We start from the raw sequence: 20454 nt of genomic DNA on the forward strand, positions 1-20454 counted from the left end.
TTTTCAGTGAAGTCTATGAGCCTCCCTGATTTTTTGATTGTTGTGCAATAAAAAGGGAGATCAAAAGGTTATGTCTACTAAGCTTTCAAAAAGCTGCTTAACAAAAATCTCAGATTATCAACAGTATTTATGAAACGCAATATGCCCTTCAGATTCTATGGTGTACAGAAACAAAGTATAAGCCATAAGTCTCGTTCCTGACATATAGAGATATAAATGCATAATTTAAATGATGCTTATATGATACACAGTAACATTACACATTCTTACACCAAAGTAGTTAATTATACAACAAATTAGAAAATATAGCATACATAAAAACATAAATGAAAATGAGGGCAAAAAAAAGAAGAAAATATTCAGTGTGCAATAAAAAGACTAGAAAGTCATCACCAACTCATAATTCTGCAAAGGATTTTCTTTCTGAGTTGTTGTCTCCTTGCTGGTGACTTTGTAGGTTTCATGTGAGACTCATCTGAGATAATAAATATGAAAGCGTTTAAGAAGCTTTAACTTCTATAAACATGTAAAATATTTATATCATTACCTATAAGTTCATGGATCATTTCCTGAATACTTGTTGACAAATAATCATTATAGTGATAAGATCCTGAATTTATTTTATATTCATCTTTTAATAACTTAGAATCTAGTGATCTCACATAATTCTAGAAATCAGTATATTATTCAGGTTAATAATGTAATAATACAACATGCACAGAAGATTTCCTCCTATTCTATCTTTTACTTTGGTTATGTTATTTAATTTCTCTGTGCTCATTTCTTCATCTATAAAGTGGAGATGATAGTATAGCTTATCTCATAGGGTTTTTGTTGAGATTAAATAATTTAATATAAGTAAAATGCTTAAGAACTGTTCCTGTCACATGGAATACACTAAAAATCTGTTAGCTACTCTTGTTGGTGTTATGTTCCAAGATTAGATGCTATTATAACATCATAAAACACCCTAAAATAGGAACAAAGGAAGTAAATCTCCTGGAGCTAAATTGTATCTGAATCCTAGTCTTTTTTCCATAATGTATCTAGGACACCTTAGTTCTCTATTACTCCCTTTTGCCTTGTCCCCCTTCTCCTGTCAACTCCTGAGAAACGGAGGGGAACTGTATCAACACTTTTTGCTGATTTGGTATAAGAAACATTTACCTCTTTTAATATATAATTCTGTATTATTTGTGGGTCAATATTCTCTATTTCAGCTGTAATCTAGACCAAACAGCACTTTAGACAAAAGATTGCATAATAATTTGTATAATAATTTGTTTTTAGAGTGATTTCCAGCAAGAGTTTGAGCACTGGTTCTGCCAATTACTAGGTATGACACCTTTTTATCTATTTTATCCTATATTACTAGTGGTCATAATAAGAGTACTTAGATTAGATTTGGAACTTTAGAAAAAAAGTTTCATATAGTAAAACTTCACGTTTACTCAAGAGATCTATTTACTAATTAAAAGATCCCTCAAACTAGTCATAACTTCCAATAATTTCTTAATGTCATGCATTGTCAGAGTTATGACAACACTTTTCAAATTTAAATAAATTACTTCTAAAGCCAAGGAACTCTGTGAGGAATTTATGCAAAGTCTCATGTACTAACTAATTATCCCATGTTACTACCATGGGAAACCAACTGGAGCATTTATACATATTTGATTTGCTTTCTAATTACTACAAAGGTTCATCATAATAAGCCAATCTGAGGAACACTTGCAATATTTGGACACTTGAAATGTGCATAGGTAGTGCCTGTTTTTAGCAGCTATATCTAGAATAACTTTTGCTGCATTTATTATGGATCTTCTATAGCATAGTTTCTTAATCTAAATATTTCTCTCAAATAGAAATATCTAACTATGATTTTGCTAAACTCATCTATGTTGTTCCTGTTTCTCTAATGCATAAGGCTTTTCCACTTCAGGAAGATCTAGGTGCTTTTCCAGTTCTGTTGCCAATGTAAAGAAACTTTTCCTTAGCTCTCCAAATGTGGAGCTTCCTTTTGAAATGTTATTTTGCAGTCACAGGACTAGGTTCTTTTTTTTTATGTTTTCAGTTATTTCATATGCCTTTTTTTAGTAAAATTATTTGGGTGACGTAGGTAATAAAATCAAATATAGGATTTGTTACAATTCAGTAATATGTTATATGTATATTGCATTGTGTATTCACTACCCAAAGTTAAATTTCCTTCCATCACCAAATATTTGACTCCTTTTCCCTTATCTACCACTACCTTCATCCCCCGTGATTTCTTCTAGGATTCTCAAGCTTTCAGATCTATAAATAGGTCCCAGAGAAGTTTCACAATATTGTTTTAGAAATAAAAGTATTTAAAATATATAAATATTCATAAAGGAACAACCAAAGGATAATGTCTATTTGAATACATCAAGTTAGTCATTTTTTTAATCAAGAATTGTGAGTTCTTTTAAGTGACAGATCCTTGGTTGAACTGAAGGCCATATATGGAAAGAGTAAAACAAGACATTTTGTCCATTAATTTTACTAATCTTTAAAGGAGTATTATTTTCCATAATTACAAAATGTCATGTGAAAGTCTGAAGAGGGTCTCAATGTGGCAGTGGAAAAAACTGAATAAATAAATCAATAATCTTAAAATGTGAAAAGCTCTGTAATGGAGAGAAATAGAAAGTGCAGCAAGAGTATTCTGGAACTTAATTAGAGCACATTCCACATAGAAAGTGATTTTTTTCCTGGGTCTTAAAGTATAAGAACAATTCTTTAAATTAAGAAGTTGGGAGGGGAAATTATATAAAAAGGAAACAGCACAAATGAATGAAATGCTGTGTTGAGATCATTTTGGCATTATTGTGTTAGGTGTATAGATGTGGGGGCTGTGACAGATTTGAAAGGTAAGGCAGATGTAATAAACTCAGAAGACTGAAATAAATGAGCTTTGATTGGAGATCTATTATTGGCAAGATAATTTAAAATCATTATTTTATCTAATATTTACACAGATTTAACAAGGTAGATATTATGACTCATTATTTAAACACGAAAAATCTGAAGTGTATATAGAGGTTTAGAATTTCCCAAGGACTCATAGCTAAAGAACTGTAGAACTGGATCCAAAGCCTGGAATAATATTTACCCACAGAGCTTGCCCTGTTTGCACCTCATGTAAGGCCTCAAGAAGTTCATTATCAAGTGTAAAGAATGGATTGAAAAGAATTAATATTAAATAATAGGTATATTATTAAATAGAAAACGTGAAGTCACCACATATTTTTAACATGAGAGTGGCATTATCAGCCTAGGTTTTATAAGACAACTCTGGTAGCTATATAGACAAAAGAAAAGAGAAAGGGAATCTAGAGCAAGGAGGATGAAGGAGAAAACAATAGCAATAATAATTAACAGTTATTGAACATTGTGAGTCAGTCATTATGCTAACAATCTACAGATTCTCATTTAATACTCAACAAAATCTTTTTACTATGCTCACTTTTCAAATATGAAAAAGTGACCAGTTATTCAAGGTCTGTATCAATTTGAGCCCTAAAAAATCCTTTCAGGAAGTTTCATCTAGTACGAACTAAGATTATTGGTTGCTTAGGTCTTGAATTGGTTAAGTAATTCACCCAGGATCAAACAACTGGTACATTGTAAAGGATTTCAGTTCAGATAGTCTTACTTTGGAAACATGTATGTCCTTGGGCAAGTTACTTAATCTTTTTATGATTTAGTTTCTTCAAGGGCCAAGGAAAGATAACATCAATTTCCAACTTATAGAGTGTTTTGACGATGAAAATAAAATGATGTGATCCATACAAACGTTTAGGCCAGTGTATGGACCATCAGATACATGTTAGCCATTCATGACTGCTCTATTTTTACATGGATTTTCTGTAGGCAAAATAAGAAAATAAACTCATGATAGAGAACAAAGTAAATTAAGCGCCCAAGCTTTTTTTTCAGGAGGGGATGGGGGGAGGATTGTTTTTGTTTTTATTGTTGTTGCTCCTTTTAGCTTTACAGATTGACTAGATAGTAACTCCATTAATTTAGGAAGAACTTGAAGAGGCATAGATTTACTTGAGAAATAATAAAATTTGTGCTTAAAATACTGTATTTGAAGTGTAAAAGAACATTCATTTTGTCCTAAATGTGTATGCTTAGTCTATTTCAGCCCATTAATAGTAGAAATTAGCAGCAGATGGACAGGTCTTCATAATCCTGAATAATACAAGTTTAATATTAATTCCAGTGGCCTTTTTTTATCTCATTAACAACTTTGATGTGGTAAGTTGCCATTTTACACCTTGATTTACTTTCATAAATATCACCCAGTAATGAGGCAGAGGAAGAAAAAGAGAATTGGAAGAGGAGTGACTGTATCTTCAAAGACAGCTGTAACTCAGAAATTTCCAGTGCTCATGTACTCACGCTATAATCATTCCCTCTGTGCTTTAGAACTCATGATAAACAGGTATCTTACTTGATTACCAAATATGTCTCAGGAGCTAATATCTGTGTGCTAAAAATATCTCTGAAATGGAAGTCAATGAAGATAAAATTGTGAAAAGAGCAATTCAAATAGCTGAAGATGCCTTTTCTGAAAGGAATGCATGCTGGTAAATTCAGAACTTTAGCAACCATAATCATGTAAATGTTTCTCCTTGGATTGAATTTCCTTGATGATAATTTTGTTAGTTTGGTAGTCTATTTTAAAGGCCATAGTACACATATTCAATTCAGTGCAACAACCATGTCTGGGTATCTATGATGTGTCAGACATTGGTTTAAGTGCTGTGAATTAAAAATTAAATAAAATATTTAGGGTGTCATTTTCCTACTCAAACTCAGATGGTTCAGAAAAGGCACCAGGTAACTATAATTCAATGAGATAAAGTGCCATGTAAATGGTTGGAAAGTACAAAAGCAAATTAATTATCTTCCATTCAGAATGGTTTTCTCAGGGGATGGTACTACAATGTATTCATTCATCCAATCAAAAACCTGCTTTCTCTCTCTTGTTTTCCACTTCAAATTTATTAACAGCCTTTATCTCCACTATATCCCAGTCATGCTTTTTACTTCATCCTGGTATCATTTTTCATGAGAATAATTATGTTTGCCTCTGGCTCATCTCAATCTTGCTCATAAAATAGAAATATGATTATGGGGTATCCCCTGCTTAAACATCCTATATTTTAGGTATGTGTTACCTATTGTCCTTAGGAGAGCATTTAAAGATAATCAATACTGGTTGAATGAACAATTGAATGAATAAATGAATCTATTAGCTACTGACCTCTTTAGGTTAATCTTTGACATTTCCCCAAAGAGCAAGACATCTAGCCCAAAAGAACTACTAGCTTTATGAATATGCCATGCTCTAGTTTTTCTATATGCTACTGCTCCTCTGCTTTGTTATCTCTTTCAATCACATTCACATTTTGCAGTCCTGTACACCTTCCCATAGATATTTCACTTTCCCTAACCATCCTCAAGAAGATTTTAAATCCTCCTTTCTGTTATACATGTACTATATCTAATCACTTCTGTTATTACAGTTATACTGTTAGTCTTTGAAACTCTTTAAATGACCATGAACAACTTGTGGGCATGAATTTTATCTTATATTCTTAATTCAATCCCTCATGTATTCTTTGAAACATAGTAGGTTACAAGTATATTTGTTGATTATTAAAAGCATGTATAAAGTGAGGCAAGTGATGTAGAAGTACTATTGTATTCCTAAAAGTAGAATAATAACAACAATTTCTCAGTCCATTACATTTTACAGTTTACAAAAGTTTTTACAGACATTATCTCATTTCAGTCTCATTGACGTAAGGCCATTTATTATAAAGGTAAAATGTAACTATGCCAAAATGAGAGAAGAAATCGTTTGGGTTTTTTTCCCCCAACTGCTGGATCTTTAACAACTAAACCAGCAAGTATATGTCCGATTCATGAATGAAAAATAGCTTGAATTTGCTACCCAAACTATCACTTCATTTGTTTTGAATCTTCTTTAAGAGCCAACAGAATGGTCTTCTGATGTAAAGGAACACTTTCAATTCAAAATATTCTTTGCCTTTCCAGATCAAGAAGATAATTTTTCCAAGGTTTAGTTACAAGAAAAGATTCAAAATGTTTCATAATGGATGTGTTCTATATATGCCATCGTTGGATGCTCTCATCCTTTTTGTTTCCCTTTCTTATAAATTTTGGATCATATTTTTTTTGCACAAAGATTTTCTAATTTAGTGTGCTGTGAAGCATTTGAGGTAGCAGTTTGAAATACAATTTCTAGGCTTAAGCTCCATAGATGGTTGTTCACTGAGACCGAGTTGGGGTTTGTAATTTTATTTTATAAGCATCGCAGGTTATTCTGACCTAGCGATCTGTGGATCGCTAGCACTTCAAAAAAAAGATTAGAGAATGTAACCTAATAACTATGATTGTTACTGAATGTCTATATGATGTTTTTAGGATTAAAATATAAATATCTTTAGGCTTTAGTTTTCTTATTTGTAAAATATGGGAGGGGTTAGACAAATACATACACATAATGAGAGAGAGAGAGAAAGAGAGAGAGAGAGAGAGAGAGAGAGAGAGAGAAAGAGAGCAAGGGCGGGAGAGACAGAGAGAGAGAAATCTTAACAGTATGTGCTGATTATGCTACTGTAAAGGAGTACAGAGATGAATAAATGTAAAAGCTATTGTTTATTAGGTGTTTCTTATGTGTGGGCACTGACTTAAATTGTCTTCGTTTATCAATTGAATTAATAGTCATAATTACCTTACTTAGTGACATATCTTTCCATTCTCATTTTACAGAAGAGGAAAGTAAGTCAGAGAAGGTACATAATTCGCTCAAGAGCCTATGCTTGTAAATGGTCAAAATAAGATTGAAATCCAAGAAGTCTGCTTTAGAGGCATCCATTTCTCACCCTTAACAACTGTGTTTGGATTCTGCTACCAAAATAAAAAGGCAGAAGAGGAAAGAGAAGAAGAGAATACTGGCACAGCTTCTGCTACATTTCCATATATTTGGGCTTTTCCAAAACATTTTGTATTTTTGGCACAACATTTCTTAAACTGCAACTAAAATTTAAGGCTCTTTCAGAAAAGCCATTAGAATGATGCCATTAAAGATTTTCTACTATCTGACAATACAACTTTATATTTAAAGGTTCATAGTAATGTCTAAGAATCAGGGAAGTTTCAAAATAAAATCTAATAGAAATAAATAGAAAATCCTCATATAATGAAAAACAATCACTACTAAATGTGAAAAAAATCTTCAGTTGGATTTTAATAAAAATGCAAATTAAAACGGTAATAGCAGGACTCATCTTTCCTGAATTGCATCTTTTATTGTTTTCTAGTCTTTTCTTTTATCTCCCCATCCTCTGCCATAAACATTAAATATTCTTGCTTCCCAAGTACAATCTTGGATACTTTATCTTTTTCTACATAGTTCCCTTGGGAGATTTTATCCTCTCTCATTGTTTCAAATAAATGTTAAAGAGTCCACAAATTCTATCTGCAGCCCTGACACCTTCTCTGTGGTGTAAACTCCTATTTAATACTTCTGTCCCCACAAAGTTAAGGCCAAAAAAAGTTAGTCAAAGGCATGGTGTGAAATCAGCACAAGGTTTATAAAGTACCTCTTCTTGATACTGTACTCTTGATCAGTCCTCAAACCTGGCACACTATCCAGGTGGCATCTGTGAATTCAGTGAGGTCATTTTTATTTTATACATTACATCATTACAGCTGGGCATAAGCAAGATCTGTCCTTAATGTTTCAGAACATGGGTAAGTCATCTTATTTCTTTTCTGAATGGATGTGGTTTTCATTTTATTTTTCAAAGTCCTTATTTCTTTTACTTATTAGGATTCTAGAATAAAATTTTAAGGCCACGTTGGTATATGTGTATACTGATTATTAAGCTATTCTCTAAGCTCCCAATTTATCCATCAGCTTTGCGTAAAGAAAAAAAAATCTAGTCTGTTTTGGGTGTTTGCACTGGGGTTATGCAAACTCAGTTTATCCTTTGCCATCTGGCTTTCTACTAGAATCCATAGATAAGGGTACTAGGGAGTGAATGGAATGGCTGGAGAGAAGAAGGCACGTGATCTCTCTGTTGTTTTGCTTTTCATGGTGGTGAAGCGCCACTATGGACTTTCACTTCAGAAATTTCACTTCATTCAATTCTCTAGAATTTTTTAACACTTCCCAAAGCAACCTAATTCCCCTTCTTAGATGTTCACGAACCAGCTGAGTGATGCCCCTTCTTCCGAGATCTGATTTCTAGGTCTTTGGGATTCTTTCAATGAACTTCTGGGTTCTGATAGATCTAAATTCTCCCCTTCATTTCTTCAGCTCAATGGATAGGAGCTGCTATTATTTCCTATTTGAGGATTCAGTGTTTCACGTTTCCGGGCTTCAACATCTTTTTAATCAATGCTCTATATGTTCCTTCTGTTGAAACACCTAGTGCGATTTTTGTGTTCCTGACTGGATCCTTTCTGATGCACTGTACCGATAGATTCCCATCCAAAAACTTTTTAAAAAACGAATAGCACACTCTCTCAGAGGAAACAGAATTTATTTATAAAACATATTTTGAATGTTCTCCAAATGTCAGACACCTCCGTAAGTGCTAGAGTAGATAAAAATATTTTCTCCAGAATATTATTGTCTAGTAGAGGAGAAAGAGAAGTCAATAATTATAACAGAACATGATCATGGATTCATATTTTTGCTTTAAGGAATGGACATTGGATAAAGCATCAGAACATTCCCTAAAGATTGTGGGAATTTGGGCTAAGAAATGAGTGTTGAGAACTAAGATGAAACATGTACCATAAACATGTGTGTTCCAGGTAGTTTTCTAAAGACTATATGGTGAATCAGTCATATATATAGAAAGTCCCTTTGACAATAGTTTGCAAATGGTTAGAAAGGGGGCAAGACGAAAAGCAGAGGATTAGGAAGTTTTGGTAACCCAATCGGTAAGACGCAATGAACACCTGATTGAAGGGAGTGACAGAGGAATGGGGAGAAGGAGATAGAGTCCAAAATTATTAACAATATAGGGCAGAATTGATCAGCCTATGAGAAATCTCCTATCTGGTTCAAATAATTTAAATTTTTGGAAATTTTCTCAAGTATAATAAATAATTCAAAAGTCAATTACCAAATGTCAATTTTCCTAAAATCATAAAATTTTTATTTATTGGACATTATTACCTGATGATCTTCAGGCATGCAAAAATTCACATTAAGAAACTGAAATTCATTGTGTCTCTCCAAACTTTGTATTCTCAGATCCCTCATCTTGTTGAATTGTGCTATCATCTCTAAAAGCCAGGTGTCTCCTCCTTGCCTCATTCCATTCATCCAGTTCCTCGACTGTCTCTTTCAAATGTGCACCCCTTCATTTCCAATTCTATTGGGGGTCTTGTGTCAAGTCCTTCTTCTAGCTGTAGCATGGACCATTTTAGCAGACTCATAACTGTTCTTGTGTTTTTGTTCATCTTTCTATAAATCTTGAAATTTAGTCTTTCTACAGTACAAATTTGAACAGGTGATTACTTTGCTTAAAAACTTCTGTCATTTGAGTTGAACCCTTTCTGTCTCTGCACTTTTATGTCTAAATTTTCCTAATTTCTCTATTTTTTGGCAACATTTTAATTTTAATATTTCTTAGCACTTAGATTCTTGCTTTTGTCCTTCTATGCTTGTGTAAATGCTATTCCTTCTCTGTGAAGTGTCTGGTTCTCTTTCTCATTGTGATGCACACCTTCTCTCCCCAGATTCGTTTTGATATCTGTCACATCCTTTGTGAAATTCTATGTTTAACAATTGTATTATTCTTGTATAGATATGCCTAATAAATTTGCTGAATAGAATCACTGGGTTTATGAGACTTGTTATGTAGACTCACAGGATTTTCCTCTTTATTATTACTGCCTGATTCTAATTTTTAGTCATAATTCTTCTGCATTTCAGTATATGACACTAATGTTCAGGAAAAATCTACTAAGTAAAAAATACCTTATTATGTTATGATCCATTTAATTACTTTTTTTACCAAGAAAAATCACAAAAACAATAAAGAGAAACAATACCCCACCCATAAAATAATGAAAAATTTAAATAGAGAAGTCAAAGAAGAAATGTAAAAGGCTAACAATCGTAAAAAATGAATTAAACATTAGGTAAAGAAAAATTTTAATAATTTTTGACTATTAAGTTTTGATTGTTTATAAATCATAACAAATAATGCTAATGAGAGTGGTGTGAAATTGAAATTGTCTTAATTCAAAATTCCTGTAAATTTAAATTGGTAAAACATTTTTTGAGAAAAACTTAGCAGTAAGTACAAAATATTTTTAAAAATCACATGTCGCACAAGTGATTCCCCATGCAGGACTCTAAGCAGACATGCAGATATGCAGTACAAGGTGTTGGTTATTATAATATTTATAAGAGTAAAAATTTAATACAAAACATCCCCAGCAATAGGAAGATGTTTAAGCACATTTTGTTACTTTTAACTATAATTAGATACTTTAAATATATTACTATACTAATGTAAACAAAATAAAGAGATATAAATATGAATATACAGTATGGTCATAAGAATACCACAATTACTTACTTGTGAATGGGCAAAAATAAAATAGGAGAGACTTTTAAAATAGGAGCATAGGTGTAGTGGGACAATGGGTATTATTTTCTGATGCTTGTACATTTCCTAAATTTTTCAGATATAACGTCTTTCATAAATTTATATATTACTTCCTTTACCCAAATGGCTATTTGGTTATTCAATTAATGTGTTTTCGACCTCCCAGACCATATACTACAAAGGGACATAAACTCTTATTCCTCATTGTATCCCCCATAAATAATCATGTGAGAGGAAGTAGGTGCTTTAAATGTTTGTTTAATAAATTAATAATTGGACAATACTTAAAAATTTATTGTAATGAAACTTGAGCTTCCTAGTCCTGCATTTGCTCAAGCCTCTCAAAAAAACAGAAAAGACCTTAGTAATTTCCTTTTTGCAATATTGCATTTTTTTTCTTAAAACAAGATCCCCCAGCAGAATAATCTTCAGGCCTTAAAATTTGGATCTGTCTCTGCTATTAAATGTTCTTTATTTTCATAAATTTCTCTTCCATATGTTAATGTTCCATTTCCTACAAACTTCTGTATTTCCCCAATATACTATGTATGTTGATTTTTCCCACTTACACTTTAATTATTCTCTGAAAGCTATTTAATTGTGCCTCTTTTTCCACTAGCATCTAAGAAACTATTTTATTTCACCTGTAGTGATAAATTCATTATCAGTTGTGCCAAATAAAGAGAAAAATCTCCTAAAATAATTTGACAACTTTATCGAAGAGAAACATCTATTTTTGAAGTTAAAAAATATTGTGCAAGCTTGGCATTTATATATGGAGACAAAATTTGGATCTATTCCTAGCTGAAGGAGCTGACTGCTCGGAAAAGGCCTGAGGGAAGAAGTGAGAAACAATTTTCTGAGATTTGCCTTTTTTTTTTCTTTTTCCTTTTCTTTTTGGCTTATTTGTTTTTCTTAGACTGTAGGACTTCAAGACACTGTTTTCTGGCTGTATCACATATTTTGCAAAGCATTTTGTCTCTTAGTAGCACACATCAAAGACAATATGAGACTATAAAGCATTCCTTGGGCAAGATGGAACTTTCATTTGGTGACTTATTTATGTTAAAAGTAATTGCTCCAAATACCAATTTGTTTGATTCACAGAATACGGGAGTAGTTTAAAATCATACTTTTGAGTCATAATGAAAGGTCATATTGGGGCACTTTGGTTTTGAAATTGGATGTGTTAATAAGTTGTGGTTGATATTCTTTGCCAGTCCATAGGAAACTGGCAGCAGTTCTTTATCAGAGATTGGAGGAACATTAGGCTTGAATTAATATCCATTTCCATAAAATTGCATTTACAGTGGTACCTCTTTTTCTAATTATTTCTCTTCTTTCTAAATTAAAAAGAACAAAGAGAAAGCAAACAATCATTTATACATATAACTAGTCCAATAAAATATTCAGGAAAATTTAGTTCACAGGTAGGTTATTCTTTTCAAATATATTTTATTCATGAATATTTTATTCATTTATTTGAGAAATTTAAGGCAAATTTATCATGGCAAATGACTTGAACTGAACTGAAAAAACACATCCAATTAAATAAAAATGTAATAAACACGTGGAAAGATAACTTTCCAAAAAGTGAAATTACAATTTGTAAAACTACTGAAATGAACACATGTTAAAATTTTTATTTTACTTACTAATCAATGAGGGACCAGGTTAAAAAGAAAATCATTCATCTATGGCCATGCCACCTTGAACGTGCCCAATCTCGTTTGATCTCTGAAGCTAAGCAGAGTCGGGCCTGGTAATACTCGGATGGGAGTTTACCTAGGAAGACCAGGTGCTGTAGGCATTAAAAAGAAATAGTCATTCAAAGAACAGACATATCTATAGAACAGGAATACTGAAATGAATGCATATGGAGGCAAAACTGGAAGTCAATTGAACATCTATTGGAAAGCACAGAATTTGCATTGCTGTCAGTTTTCTACAACTTGCAGAGTTGTAAAATAGCTTCCATAGAATAGGAATCAGATAAACTAAAGGAGTGTACCCCAGTGTATAAATAATGCATGATTTTCTATTGATGACAAATTTTTCCTACACATGCAAGGCCACTAAAGTAAAAAGTCATTATTTTCTGTTTTGTGGCATAGTAGCATAGTTTGTTTACCCAAATGGGTTCATTTTCTTTATAATTTACTTTTTCCCTTTCTCCCTGTGTTACTATACTCAAATATTCGTTCTGTGTGTGAGAGAGACAGAGAGAGAGAAAGAGAGAGAGACCCTTTTTCATTGGCCCATAGTGATTTTTAAATATAAATAAAATGTTATATGCATTTAATGAAACTGAGATGGGCAACTCTCTTTATAGGAGTAGTATAGATTACTGGAAATAATATGTCATTCTAAGTGAATTCGAAGTTCCTTTTAAGTTTTATTATGCCACTTATATTAACAGAAGATTAAAATGGAATCAAAATTGAAAAATATTGAAAAGGCATATATATATAGTATCGATAGATTAAAACAGGGGCCAGAATAAAACATCATAATTATGTGTTTATAAAAGCAAAGATAACATCAAAGTTATTCTATTTTATAACATATAAATAATTTTTTTCAAATAAATCAACACAGACAAATATTTTATTTCTTCTTGAGTAATTTTGAGTACAGATTTGTAGCAGGTGTTATGTATGAAGGCACAGACTATAGGAATACCATCTGTGTGTGTCTAATTCTAGCCAAAATCTTTTCTTTCACTGTTATTGAAAGATTACAGGATTTGATTCTGCTTCAGAGTTGCCGTTGGGACTAGTAGCTAATCCTGATGAAGATCAAATTAAAATGCTAATTTTAAACAGTTAAAAAATTCTATTATAATATCAGGGAAGATTTATAGCATAATATACCTCGAATTTTTTTACTTTTTAATAACTAGGCATAAATATACTTTTTCCATGTTTTTAGAATGGTATAAAATAAAGCAGCCAAATTTCTTACAATCGTGTGCTAAATCAGAGTTCCTATATTCTGGAGATAAGATCAGGACTCCCCCTGCTGGCTATATGCTTGCTACATTTGCATTAAAATCGGTGTTTAAATCACTCAAGAAGAACTAAAAATTTAGCAGAATGATAAATTAAGATCAGCCAGTCCAGCCCCTCATGTTATGTATTAGGAAATTAAGGCCCAAGATAGTAACAGATTGATCTTTGTATTCATCCCCTGTAACCTCAAACATCTAAACAGCATGGGGCCAACCAAGAAAACGTTTACCAAGTTAATATGTTAACTACTAAGGGTATTAAGAGAACAAAGAATATTAACTGTATGTTTTTTGTGCTAATGTGAACATATTAAAAATAATGTTGTTGTAGTACTTCACAGAGTTTTAAAATTGCAAAATTTTAAAATTAATCCCTTGAGGAACAAGCTATTCTCTTACATAAAAGAAATAGTTTTTCTTCCCAAATACTTATAATACCAGGAAAAATTATAATTGGTCTTGCAGAGTCATAAATCTAGAGTGAACAATTACTCAATGGACTTAATCATCTTGATCTCACCTTAATTTTATTTAACTAGTATGGATGTATAAATGGTAACTAGTTTTGGCCTTATAAGTCATATGGGTCTAAAATCTTTTCCATTGTTTTAAAAGTCTACTTACTGTAATTTTGTTCTCACTGGAATACTCCCAAATGAGTACTTTTCTGTAAAAAGTGTTAAGTTCTTTCTTTGCTTTTTATTTCATAAGCTAATAACCACAATTCATTCAACCATTTCTCATAGAGCCTATTTTACAGTCCTTTATTATTTTTGTTGATCTCTGTGAAATCTCTTAAGTGTGTTTATTTCCCTTTCCAAACTGAGTAGCTGACACTATTCTTCCTTGTTTAAAGACTTATTTCACAATTCATATATGTAATTAATCTGTGATTCTTTGCCTACATCCCACTATCGTTTTTTGTGTTTCCAATATCACTGACTCACAGTAAGCTTATGAACACTGTTGCTGAATTTCAGAGAGACTGTCATCTAAACAATGCAAAACAAATCATCATCATCATCATCATCACCATCATCATTGTCATCATCATATGATAAGCTTAATTTGCATGAAATATAAATTCGAGAAAACAAAAGAATCTAACAATTCTGCCTGTTATATAGTAAATACCACTGACATGCATATATATTTAATATTTATATTTTATAATTTACAAACACTTGTAACAAAATTAAAGGTATAAAACATATATTGTCAATATTCCACATAATTTTATGCATATATTTATTTTATTTATAAAAATTTTTAAAAATAATGTAGAAATTAATAGAATATTGTCTTTATCTTCAAAAAGGTCATAGCTGAGAAATATGTTTAAGAAGACAATGATGTAAGCAACTAACTATAATAGAAATATAGTACATTTACTTAGAAATTATCTGAATTAACATGAATTAATGTGAAATAACATGAATTTTGTGAAGATTATGCTTCAGAAAATTATGAACGACTTCAAACATATGCAAAAGTAGAGTTTAATGAATTAACCTCCATGAACCCATAACCCAGGTTAGACAATTATAACCTCATGAGAAAGCTGAGTTTACTTTTCCATCTTTATTGAAATATAATTGACATACAACACTGTATTAATTTAAGGTATACAATATAATAATTTGGTATATGTATATATTGTGAGATATTTACCACAATAACTTTAGTTAATATCCATTACTTCGCATGGTTCCAAATTATTATTCTTATGATGAAAACTTTTAAGATCTACTATCTTTTTAACTTTCAAATATACAATATTATATTGCTAACTATAGTCACCATACTGTACATTTACATACCAAATTTTATTCATCTTATAACTGGAAGTTTGTACCTTTTGACCCCCTTCATCCATTTTGCCTCTCCTCACGCCCTGCCTCTGGCAACCGCCCATTTGTTCTCTGTTTCTATAATTGCAGTTTTTCTAGATTCCACATATAAGGGAGATTATACAGTATTTGTCTTTCTCTGACTTATTTCACTTAGCAAAATGCCATCCAGATCCATCCATGTTGTGATAAATGGCAAAATTTCCTTATTTTTATGGCTGAACAATATTTGTGTGTGTGTGTGTGTGTGTGTGATATTTTCTTTATTCATTCATCTGTCAATGGACACAAGTTGTTTTTATGTCTTGGCTACTGTAAATAATGGTACAGTAAACATGGGTTCAGATATCTCTGTGAGATAATAATTTCATTTACTTTGGATCTGAATCCAAAAGTGGAATTGCTAGATAATATCATAGTTCTAGTTTTAATTTTTTGCGGAATCTTCATACTGCTTTCCATAGTGGCTGAACAAATTTATATTCTCACCACCAGTGCACAAGGGTTTCCTTTTCTTCATGTCTTTGCCAACACTTGTTATATTTTGTATATTTAATAATAGCTTTTCTAATAGGTGTGAGTTGACATCACACCATGTTTTTAATTTGCATTTCCACAATTAGTGATGTTGAGCACCTTTTCATGTACCTGTTGGCTATTTGCATGTCTTTGATGGAAAAAAAATGTCTGTTCAGTTTACCTGTCTGTATTTTAATTGAACTATCTGGGTTTATTAATTGTTTTCGATACTGAGTTTCATGAATTCTTTATATATTTTGGATATTCATGCTTTAACAGATATATGATTTGCAAATATTTTCTCCCATTCTGTAATTTGCCTACTTATTTTCTTGATGGTTTATGTTGCTGTGCAGAAGCTTTTTAGTTTGATGTAGTCTCACTTGTTTATTTTCTCTTTTGTTGCATTTGCTCTTGGTGTCAAATTCAAAAACGATTATGACCAAAACCAATGTCAAGGAGTCAAGCTGTTTTATTTATATTTATAAATACTTTTCCCCATCCATAGATTAATTTGAGACATATCTCAGGAATAAAAAAATACATTACTAATCATAAAATAACTTTATATCACCTGATTTAAAAATAAAGCCAACTCCTTAGAGCTCTAGACATTACCAAAAAACAAAAACAAAAACAAAAACAAAAAGGAAAAAAATTGTTTTTATGGAGAATTAGAGTAGACCTAATGGGAAAAGGTCAGTAAACATTGCAGGGCTCAGAGAATGAGAAGGTTCAATAGAGATGTAAGTTATAAAACAGACTTCTTGTCAGAGAAGCATAGTACAATCATTGAGAAAAACAGCTATATAATATGTTTAGGAAAGAACTAATAGGCTGAGAGAGAGTGGGGGAATGCATCTTGAAAGGGTAGACAAAGGCGTTTACTGATGGCCTTGGATGCCGTAACTGGACTTATAATTTCCTTCTTATGAGGAAAGAAATATCATATTTTTGAGAAAATTATTTGAGAAAAGAAAATTTCCAATAAAGACAAATAGGAAACATAATTATTAATTTCATTTTTGTTTTCAATAAACATTTATGCACCACCCAGTTTTGCCAGGCGGTATCATATCATCAGGTAGTGATAAAGACTCAGCTCTAATGATGTTTTCATTTCATTGATTGAAATTGACAATAAATATGTAAAGCATAAATAAAATAATTTAGATTGAAATTACTTTGAACAAAATAAAAAGGGACTGTAATAGAGAGCATGCAGTGAAGAGGTAAATAAAGATCACTGTGTATGGTAGCCAAGGAAGACTATTCTGTGGAGATACTATGGTTTGGGTTGAGACTCGAATTATGAAAAGAAGACAGTCATACAATGGTCAGGAAAATAGATATTACCAGATATAAGAAATAACAAGTGAAAAAGTCCTTCATGAGAGGACTTTGGTTTGCTTGAGAAATATAAAGGAGGCCAGGTGCAAGAAGAGCAAGAGGGTTCATGGTGTAAAATGAAGTTACAACAATAAGTAGGAACTAGATTATGGAATGTTTGCTTAGGCCACGGAGTTCAGATTTTATTTTAATTTCAGCAAGATAGCTTCAAAATCTTGGAGGAATCATAATTGTGTTTTAAGTTATAACAGATAAATTTATGTGCAAGGCTTTGTAAAGCAATAGCTGGGCTAGGTGAGAATATAAACAAAGAAATCTATAACTTATAAATAATCAAAATATTAGAAGATGAAGTAAATGTGGCAAAATTGTGATAAGGATTTATATTATGTTTTCCATAATGAGCTCAAAATTTTTATGGAAAACCAAAATGTGCAAAAGCAATATATTATACGAGAACTTGTGTTGAATGAAAAAAATAATAACTAATGAAGAAAACACAGATGTGCTATTGTTTCTAAAGGATATGCATTGGAGATTTGATAGTGCAGACAACTTATATTGTAAAAATATTATTTGATTAGCAGGCATTCATTCAATTTAGGTAAACACTAACTAGACTTATTTTTCCCTGAAAGTAAATTGTTAATCTCATTTAAATGAGTCAATCACACATTAATCTTGAATAGTTTAGCTTCATCCTAGAAAGTGCTCATCTTAATGTTTTTGGAAAGCTATTTTTGAAAATTTAGCTTCAAGGGAATTACCTAATTTTAATAAATAAGGTTTTGTTGTATATTTAAATACTGTGGAGAAAAGAGAAACTCTGCTTTAACACCAATGATTTACATAACTCTGTTTTTTCCTAATATCATTCTGTAAGCATAATTTTTCATGGTTAACACATCATCCCAAGACAGTAGATATTAAGATATAGTAGATTATGTTTAGAAGAGTTTATAAAAAGTTTCTAGCTTTATTTCTATATTGTAAAGCTTTTAAATCAGCAAATTTTTTCAGATGTATAAAACATATATTAGGCATTCAAATTTTGAGTTTTCTCAAGAAATCATTTTAGAGAAAATGAATACATTTAAATATGCATATAAATATTATTTGTTTTCAATTTTGAGCTAAGCCAAAAAAGAAAAAAAAACTTGTATTTCAAATTATCAAGAGGATGAAGATCAAATGCTTATTATCACTGTTATACATTATAGACTAAACGACTTTATTAACAAGTATTTTAAAACAACTATGATTCTTAGTAAGGTATATGATTTTGTTTTGATCACAGTATGTCAGGGTTTTGTTTGTTTTGTTTATTTATTTATTTTTTTAATAAATGGAGAAATTTAAGGGAGATCGTTTGAGATACTTTGTAGGAATACGATTATCTTTTAGGAAGTATTGCCTCACCCTCGGACTTAACCATGTCTTATAAAAATATCTCTGAAATTAATTTGTCACAGAGCTCTTTGATGAGGTCTGAAAAGTAAGCCAAAGCCACACAAAGAAATTCTGTAATGTTCAAAAAAAGAAGCAAACAATACAAAACAAAATAATAAAAGCTAGGCAACTGGTTTATTAATGCCAATAGGAAGGACACTATTGCCTGGGATGCTGATATGTTTGGGTATCAAATTTTAGAGTATTCTTTTTTTGTTGATTTTTGGAAGAAATTATGGATGCAATCTTAGGAATGCTTAATATGATGAATATAACAATATATAGCAAGTATAGCATGTAGATAAAAGTATTCTTGACTTAAAATAAAAAGAAATATATTGGTTAAACTGGAAATACATATATTCTAAAGAAAATATGTATAATATAGTGTTTTTGAATCTTTTTATACAGTAAACTTTAAAAAGTTAATATAACAAAAATAAAAGTGGTATGTATTAAAATTATAGATTACATAAATTGTGGAATTATGATACTAACACATTGAAACTGAGGGCCATACAAGAAAAACACTCTATTATTTTATTGATAAATTTAACTTATAGAGTCATTCTGGGGCAGATGTGCCACAGTGGAAAAGGCACATAGAAATCCATGTTCAAGTGTGACTTGTTTACTGGCAGTGAACAAAATTTCCTGTATAAAATCATTGCATAATGAAAACAACTATATGAAGCACTATGGTTTGTGAATATTGGATGAAATATATATGTTAAAGTTTTATTTTAATTTTAAAACACAACTGGAGACAATTTTTGTGATATTAAATTTCAATATATTAATTTTAGTTATATGAGTTTCTTGCAAAACATTCTCACTGAAGATATATGTAATTATGAAAAATAAAAATGTAATATAAATCTGTATCTCCAAAGGATTATGTGTTTCTTCTTTTGAATAATTTGCAAATTCAATATATCATATTAACACTTTAAATTTATTTTTACTCCTAAATTATGAAAATTTATTATTTTAGATATAACTACTTTATGAATTATGTTTAAAGTGAATTAATCAAAAGCTAAAAATCTAGAGTCTGCCATTTTTGAATCCTTAATAGCAGCTTAGTTTTCAAACCTTGCAGCTGACTCTTCCATGTTAAAATGAGTTATCTAAAGTTTCCTTCTGCTCACATTTACTCTAATTACTGTGAAAATTCATAAAACCTTGCTTACTTCCCTTAAGGAAAGCTCATCAGGTCCTTGCCTTAGGCATTGTTGTAGTTCAACATTTCACATAAATGTATTCTACAAAATGCTGTGTTCTCATGAGAGATATTGACAAGTGTTTCATGAAAAAAGGATTCCAAGAACAGTTAGTTTGAGAAATATGGTATACTCTAAATTTCAACTTCAAAATTCACATTACAGAATAGGCAATTATAGGTTTTAAAAAATTGTAGTAAAGAAAAATAATTTTTTTTTTAGTTTCTCAACATTTGGCTTCATAAGCTTATTTCCATATAACATACAATGGCATATTTTTAGGTCAACGCATTTTTTTCAGAATATAATTTTAGCACAGAATAAACACCAAAGGCATAAACAAAGCCTTTCAT

At 31.0% G+C, this 20454-nt stretch overlaps 1 protein-coding gene across 1 annotated transcript in view; it reads left to right on the forward strand.

Annotated features, from left to right (window-relative positions):
• CSMD3 (CUB and Sushi multiple domains 3) overlaps positions 1-20454 on the forward strand; it is a 1016080-nt gene that overhangs the window by 55432 nt on the left and 940194 nt on the right. The window lies entirely within an intron of this gene.

The sequence above is a fragment of the Pteropus alecto genome, unplaced genomic scaffold, assembly GCF_000325575.1.
Source record: "Pteropus alecto unplaced genomic scaffold, ASM32557v1 scaffold164, whole genome shotgun sequence".
Classification (NCBI taxonomy): Eukaryota; Metazoa; Chordata; class Mammalia; order Chiroptera; family Pteropodidae; genus Pteropus; species Pteropus alecto.